The sequence below is a fragment of the Montipora capricornis genome, chromosome 8 (genome assembly GCF_036669925.1).
Source record: "Montipora capricornis isolate CH-2021 chromosome 8, ASM3666992v2, whole genome shotgun sequence".
Lineage (NCBI taxonomy): Eukaryota > Metazoa > Cnidaria > Anthozoa > Scleractinia > Acroporidae > Montipora > Montipora capricornis.
In genome coordinates this window covers 50,601,418-50,609,201 of record NC_090890.1, presented here as the reverse complement: position 1 = coordinate 50,609,201, position 7,784 = coordinate 50,601,418, and positions in this window count along the sequence as shown.

The window sequence follows — 7,784 nt, the reverse complement described above, 5'->3', positions numbered from 1 at the left end:
ATCCTTTAAACCCAAACCTCCACTATCAACAGAACAAATAAGTGATTTACGAGCTACAGTCTCTAATCGAGCGTGCCACAAAAATGGCCATATCAGACTATTAAGTTTACTATAAACCCATTTAGGGGGTACTAAAACGCGTGACACATAGAGCAATTTACTTAAAGCTAATATGTTCAAAATAAGGACCTTCCCAATAAAGGACAAAGATCGCGACTTCCATCTAGCAAGAATTTTGTCAAGTTTGGACAAACGAGGTTCCCAATTATCATGCTCAACGTCAACAGTACCGAAGAAAACGCCTAAAATCTTCATTTTCCTAACCCACGTGAGACCAAGTGGCTCGTCGAGGCGGTCTTTCCAGGCACCAAGCCACATGGCCTCAGTCTTGGACTAATTGAGCTTACCACCAGAGCCACGCTCGTAAAACGCAATCGCGTCAAAAAAGTGAGAAAAGGGAAGAATCGTTTTTGACAAAGGCCGTAGTATCGTCAGCATACTGGCCGACTTTAAACTGGACACCACCAGCCCCCGGCAAGAGAAAGCCTTCGATCGCGGGGGAGTCTCTAATACGGCAGGCTAAAACTTCAACGCAGAGAACATAAAGCATGGGGGACAGGGCGTCGCCCTGCCTGACCCCCCGTAACAAAGGAACAGGATTGGAAAGGAAATCATTTACTAGGATACGCATATAAGCGCCGTTATACAAAGTGAAAATCCAGCTACAGAAGGAGGGCCCAAAACCGAAGTGTTCTAAAAGATTCATCAGAAAGGACCGATTAACGCGATCGAAGGCTTTCTCCTGGTCTAAAGAGACGAGAATACCTGTCTCGCCGGTTCTCTCAATAAAATCGAGTGTGTCGCGAAGAAGAGCCAAATTAGAAGAAATAGATCTACCTGGAACAGAACATGTCTGATCAGGGTCTACAATAGACCCCAACACTTTTTTCAAACGGAGGGAAAGGGCTTTTGAACAAATCTTATAATCCACATTCAGTAACGAAATGGGGCGCCAGTTTTTTAGATTTCTACGATCATCTTTCTTATGAACAAGACGCGTAACACTCGATTTCATAGAGTCACACAGCTCACGATGGGCGAGAGACTCATTAAACATATCAACTAAAAGGGGCCCCAAGAGGGACCAGAACGCAGAATAAAACTCAACAGTTAAGCCGTCAGAACCGGGCGTTTTGTTCCTATTAGAGAGGCGAAGGGCCTCGGTCGCCTCTTTCAAAGAAAGAAGACCCTCGCATGATTCGCGCTCAGCATCCGATAACCGGCGGGTAACGTGCTCAAGCAAATGGGATTGGGCTACAGGGTCAATTGGCTCTTCAGAAAATAGGGACAAATAAAAACTCTCGTGAGCTTGAATCATGTCAGGGAGGGAAAAGACCTCTTGCCCCTCAGAATCAAAGACAGAGGAGACGGAGCCTTTCTCGTGTCTCTCATTTTCAAGACTGAGAAAGAAACCAGAGAGAGACTCCCCCTCTTCTGCCCACTTAACCCTGCTGCGAATCTTAGAACCCTCGAGCTCAGAATCTAACAGTGACCGCAGAGCAGCCTCTGAAGTCAGAATTTCAGGACTAGCAGAAACATCGCCCGAAGCCAAACGATTCTTCAGGGCAATTAAGCGATTGGTTAGAAAAACCTTCTGGGACGAGAGTAAACGATGTTTACGACGAGAAAAGGCGATCGCAGTGAGCTTAATGTCAGACTTTAAAGACTCCCAAAAATCGCGGTGAGAAGCAAAGCAATGCCGAAAGGCCAGAAACTGCTCAATTAAATCCGAAATCTCTAAACAAAAGGATTCGTCATCGAGGAGAGAATTGTTAAACTTCCAAATTCCCGGGCCTCGCAGGGGGAGAGCCGCAATATCATAGTCTAAAATAACAAAGTCATGATCTGAGAAAACGCATGGGAGAATATCGCACCTAGTGACTTGATTACACAGAAGCCGCGGGACCAAAAAGGTATCCAGTCTGCTGGCAATTGAATGGTCTGGGCTGAACCAGGTGAACTGCCTGTCTCGGGGATGCAAAAGACGCCAAGCGTCACGGAGGTTACAGCGAGATTTTAGGTCCGAGAAGCCGGAGTCGAGGGAAACCGACCTACCCAATTTGTCAAGGGCCAAGTCAAAACAATTTCCCCCCCAATCAGGAGCCGGGAGTTTGGAAGAAAAAAGGACGGGACCGACTGAAAGAAAATCTTTCTCTCAGCCGGAATCGTCGGCACATAAAGGTTAACTAGATTAAGATTGAAATCATCAAACTTAATAAGTAAGCTGAGAATGCGCCCACTTTGATCCTTCTGCCAAACAGAAACATTATTACGAAAAACATCAGAACATAAGATAGCGAACCCCCTCTCCTCCCGACAGCAGGGGCCCAGAAGCTGGGGCCCGGCCACGAAGAGGAGAAGGAGCGCAGAACAGCGTCATTCGAAATCATAGTTTCTTGAATGAAACAAAAGTCTAGGCGTGAAGCACGAAAGAAATCAGAGACCAGCGAAAACTTACGTTGACTTAAACCCCTAACATTAATCGTAGCGCACTTTAAGAAGGCTAAACTAAGTGGGGGCATCCTCACTTACTACAGACAGACGAGACGACTTGCCCAAAGCAGCGCGTCGGGACGAGCCATGTCGAGATCTCTTCCTTCGGCGAGAGGGCCGCTCAGACACAGGAGACATATTATCAGGCACAGCGTCGGAATCCATCAGTTCAGATGTGGCAATACTCTCAGGCTCAGACTCGTCACTCTCAACACTCGTATCGGTCAGGGAAGAAACGGGAAATTCCTGCACTCCGGGAACTTGAACATCAGGGGCATCCTTGATGAGGCCTTGAGAAGTTAAAAGGTCAGGCGCAGGCTCAGAAGAAAGGGCCGAGGCCAAGGGCTGGTCAAATTCAGCTTCCAGGGAATCGTCCTCAGACCCTGCCGAATCTTCCTCTGCATTCTCCACTGGGGGGCTATCAAGATCCACGTCACCTGAATCAGCATTCTCAGCATCTAGAAGAGTGGGGGGCACATCCACGGGAAGGGGGTCAGCAGCAGGCTGGCTCGGGGGCTCAGCATCAACGGCATCACGATGCGAAAGCGGGCGGCGATACCAAGAGTGGCGGCAGTCAATGGCCATGTGGCCAGGTTCTTTACAAATACAGCATCGAACCCCAGCAGGACAATCACGGGCATGATGGCGAATCACTTCACAGTTAAAGCAAGGCATCTGCGACACTCTTGGGCCAACTGACCTGGCTCGTTGCATCTTCTACAGGTCTTCACCTGGCCTTCGTACTGTACACGGAGAAGGTACTTACCAAAACGAAGGTATGACGGGATGGGGTCATCGATACACATGCGAAGAGTACGGATACCATTCTGGACCTGGGGGAAGCCCTGGACGGAGGAGCGACGCTGGGAGTAAACAGTGCCATACTTCGACAAACGGAAGGTCAAGGCCGAGTCAGGTAACTCAAAAGGAGCGTCGTACACAACAACATAAGACAAGGCTCTGCCTGCAAGATGAGCTGCATGAGGCTGGTTTCCAACAAAGAAAGACGACTGCTGCAGAAATTTGTTTCGGATCTCCTCTTTCGTGAAGGTGAGGACTACTGATCCATTCTGGGATCTCTGAAGACAACGGACTGAATTAGGAGGAAAGCCATCTCTCACCAAGCTATCAAAGATTTGCTTGGTCGTAACTGAGCTGTCAGGGAGTGTGAAGTATGCAGAAGCAGGACGATCAGGCATGACATTCAAAACATCAAAATGCTCTCTTTCAAAAGAAGACAAATAAGACCTGCGACGCGGAGCTACACTGGAAACTTTTGGACGAGAATCAACAGCACCAAGAGTCACTCTATCAGCATAAGAGCCACCAGGACTGGTATCCATGTGGGATGGCGAATCAGATTGGCCAGCTCCAGAAACAGAGGGAGGCACAGGCGTATTCTCCACAATATCAGACCACAGAGGGGATACAGGCGTAGGCTGAGACATACCGAAAACAATTTAGGGTAGGACCCACGCCGTTCCCTCCCGGCAGGTACTTAGGACAGGGTCCAACAAACAAAAGAAAAAGCCAATTAGTCTACCACAAATCTGGTATGAAACGTGCTATGATGGACTTCTGGGCCTCATCAGTGCAGTGCTGATGTCTGGGATGGAGGTTAAGCTTATAAAGCCACCCCAAATGTCCCACACATGTGGTACATGTGGTACACTCTATATATACTAGAGTGCTAGTATATATATATATATATATATACACCCGTTTTCAAAAACGTTGCAATTTCAAAGTATATATGATATATATATATATGTCTTTTGTTTTCTCATCAGAAAGGTGTTGACAGAAAAAAACAATAGGGGGCCATTTTTACAAAAGGGAAGAACAATAGCTGCTGTCAAACCTTTTGAAGGCTTTGTTTGAATTTCTTTCTAGCAACCTTCTCGTTTTTTTTTTAAGTAATTGAAAAGAATAAGGTATGTGAGGAAGACAGTTTCTTAACATCTGTGCTCTTGAAACTCAGTGTTATTATTTTTTTCCTAACTGAAAGAACTGCTCGGTTATGAAGATGGTGATTACTAGTGAGCTCTTTTTTGAATTACCTTGAAGAACGGAGCAGTTTCGCCATATATCTCAACTCAAAAGCCAAAAAAAAAAAAAAACAAAACGTGGGAGATTTTCACATGACGTCATCGCCGCCGTGTTGGTGGACGAAAGCAAAAGATCTCTCATTAGCTTCTTTTGTTAGTCCACCAGAAATCGTACTTTTCTCTATTTTGTTATTGGTATCTCTAGAGGTTGGCTTGAAACCTCCTATATTTCAGTACTTATGGCTTGATCTTTCAGTTTTGAAAGGTGTCTGACGAATTTATAATTGAATAAATCTTTGTTGGGAATATTGTCTTTGCAATTCACTTTGTTCTGGTCTTTCATATACCGGATCCGAAATATCTGAACCAAAAGAACAACGCGAACATAATAATACCTAATTAGCTAGGCCTAATCGGAAGAACAATAATTCTTTTGCCCTCCGCCATTTTAGTCCGGTATATGGCAGTCTACACCAAAAAACTTATTGTTTGCGATTTCTTGTCATCTCGACAAAGCCACGAGTTATTGTCATCCTCAAGATGCAATAGCGAGGAAGCATGAGTAGCTCTTTACTCATTGTGTTGCTTTTAATTCTTCTCGATTTAGGCCTTTTTGGCATGAATCCCGTGTTTATGGTAAATCATTCAAAGGTTTAAATGGCTTAAATGCGTCATACGTTTTGCTTGGTTTGGAGATTGTTCTGTTGGCGGGTTTACAGATCACACCTCTTTGTGATGGCTACCCGTAAAACATTAGTTCGCGTGATGAACGACCCCAACAATAAACGAACCTTAACAAAAACTAGGATTGAAGAGCTTCCGGTTGAATCAATTAAATGCTGTTCTATTTACCTCAAATAGCTTGTGGGATCGTTTAATACGTATTCCATGAGCACAACAAGCTATGCTCTTGCTAACAACGTGCAGTCTGGCTTTCCTATTCTTGAGAGATTGATATCCTTAAATGGCGCGCTATGGACCTCTTAGTTTTGTTCTCTACAAAGTGCAGCTCTATGATACCCTAGCGAAGATCCAAGCTTTATGGAGCAGGCATTGAGAAGGACTGCTTCCGTAAAGGAAATACAAGTGGCTTTTTCTTTGAATTTGTCTCGTCAATTTTTGAATATTATTTTGTTAGAAGAAAAACGTATTGTTCCTTCAGCGTGAAATACACGTGCTTCGTGTCTCACCTTTCTGATGAGAAAACAAAAGGCATATATATATCATATATGCTTTGAATTGCAACGATTTTGAAAACGGGTGTATATATTTATATATATGAAGTTAACTATATATATATATATATAAAGTGTGAAACTTGATTTTCGTAAAACAGTGCTCAATACATAGAAGTAGAGCGTAGTATATATGGAAGAAAAAGACAAATAAACTACAAGTTCATGAACTTCCATATATATATATATATATATATAAACCACCACAAGAGATCGAGAGAATTAAGAAAGATATCTGCCAAATTTTCCGTGATAATGACCTTAAAATCACAGTAGATGCCAACCTAACCAAAGTTAATTTTTTAGATGTCACCCTCGACCTAAAAAGCGGAAAGCACTCACCATACACAAAAGAAGGAAACATACCGCTGTATGTACACAAGCAATCCAACCATCCACCTTCCATCCTAAGAAACATTCCCGAATCCATCAACAAGCGTCTTTCAGAAATTTCATCCGACAAAGATTGCTTTGACAAGGCCAAAGGTGTGTACCAAGATGCGCTTAATAAAAGTGGCTACAAGTACAACCTGTCATACAAAGCGCCAATTCCTGATGCATCACGAAAGAGCAAGAACCGACAAAGAAACATCACGTGGTTTAACCCGCCATACAGCCAAAATGTGGAAACAAAAGTCGGTAAATGCTTCCTCCAACTAATTGATAAACATTTTCCTAAATCCAATCCACTACACAAAATCTTCAACCGAAACACCCTTAAGCTGAGCTACAGCTGTATGAGAAACGTAAAAACCATCATCTCCAGCCACAACAAAGCCCAGATCAGTAAATCATCAAATCAATCAGAAAAAATCGATGACAACTGTAATTGCCGAGACAAGAATTCCTGCCCACTTGAGGGAAATTGTAACACCCGGAACATTGTCTACCAAGCAGAGGTCGTGACCTCACAGACAAAAGAGACATACATCGGTCTGTGTGATACAACATTCAAGGAGCGCTACAGAAACCATACATGTTCTTTCAGGCACGAACGGTACAAAAATGTAACCGAGCTCAGCAAGTATATTTGGAGTCTAAAAGAACAGAACATCGATTATCAGATTAAGTGGAAAAAAGTAAAGCAAGCTAGGTCGTATTCTAATGCCAACAAAAAATGTAATCTTTGTCTATGGGAAAAATATTTCATAATTTGTAAGCCGGAAATGTCGACACTTAACCACAGAAACGAAATGACATCAACCTGTAGACATTCTAAGAAATTTCTGTTAAGTAGCGCGTTCACCTAAAATAGTCTTACCCGATCGTTTAGCGCTTTTTCCGTCCAATCACATCTTGACACGTTATGCTAGTAAGCATTGTTCCCCACTTTCAAATTTGTATATCTTTACATGTAACCGTTATTGTTGTCAGTTGCCTGATGATTGCTTCATTAGAAGCATGAAACTCCGAGTAGCAATTAAATGTTTTTGAACTAGTCCGACTCCAGAAATTCATCTTTATCTGCGCATGCTTAACCAATGGTTTGCGCATCTTTATCTGCACATGCTCACTAGCTCGCTAGTTTGAGCACTCTGGCATGGCTTAGATGTACCACATGTGTGGGACATTTGGGGTGGCCTTATAAGCTTAACCTCCATCCCAGACATCAGCACTGCACTGATGAGGCCCAGAAGGCCGAAACAGTACTGTCTGCAGTTAGATATAGCTCTTTGGCATTACAAAGCTTTTGCTTTCATGTCCAAATTGAGCACTCTACTGGGATGAGTCATTGCCGCTAGCAATTGCGCATGCTCACTAGCTCGCTAGTTTGAGCACTCTGGCATGGCTTAGATGTACCACATGTGTGGGACATTTGGGGTGGCCTTATAAGCTTAACCTCCATCCCAGACATCAGCACTGCACTGATGAGGCCCAGAAGGCCGAAACCATACTGTCTGCAGTTAGATATATATATATATATATATTTAAGAGGAACAAAGGACGC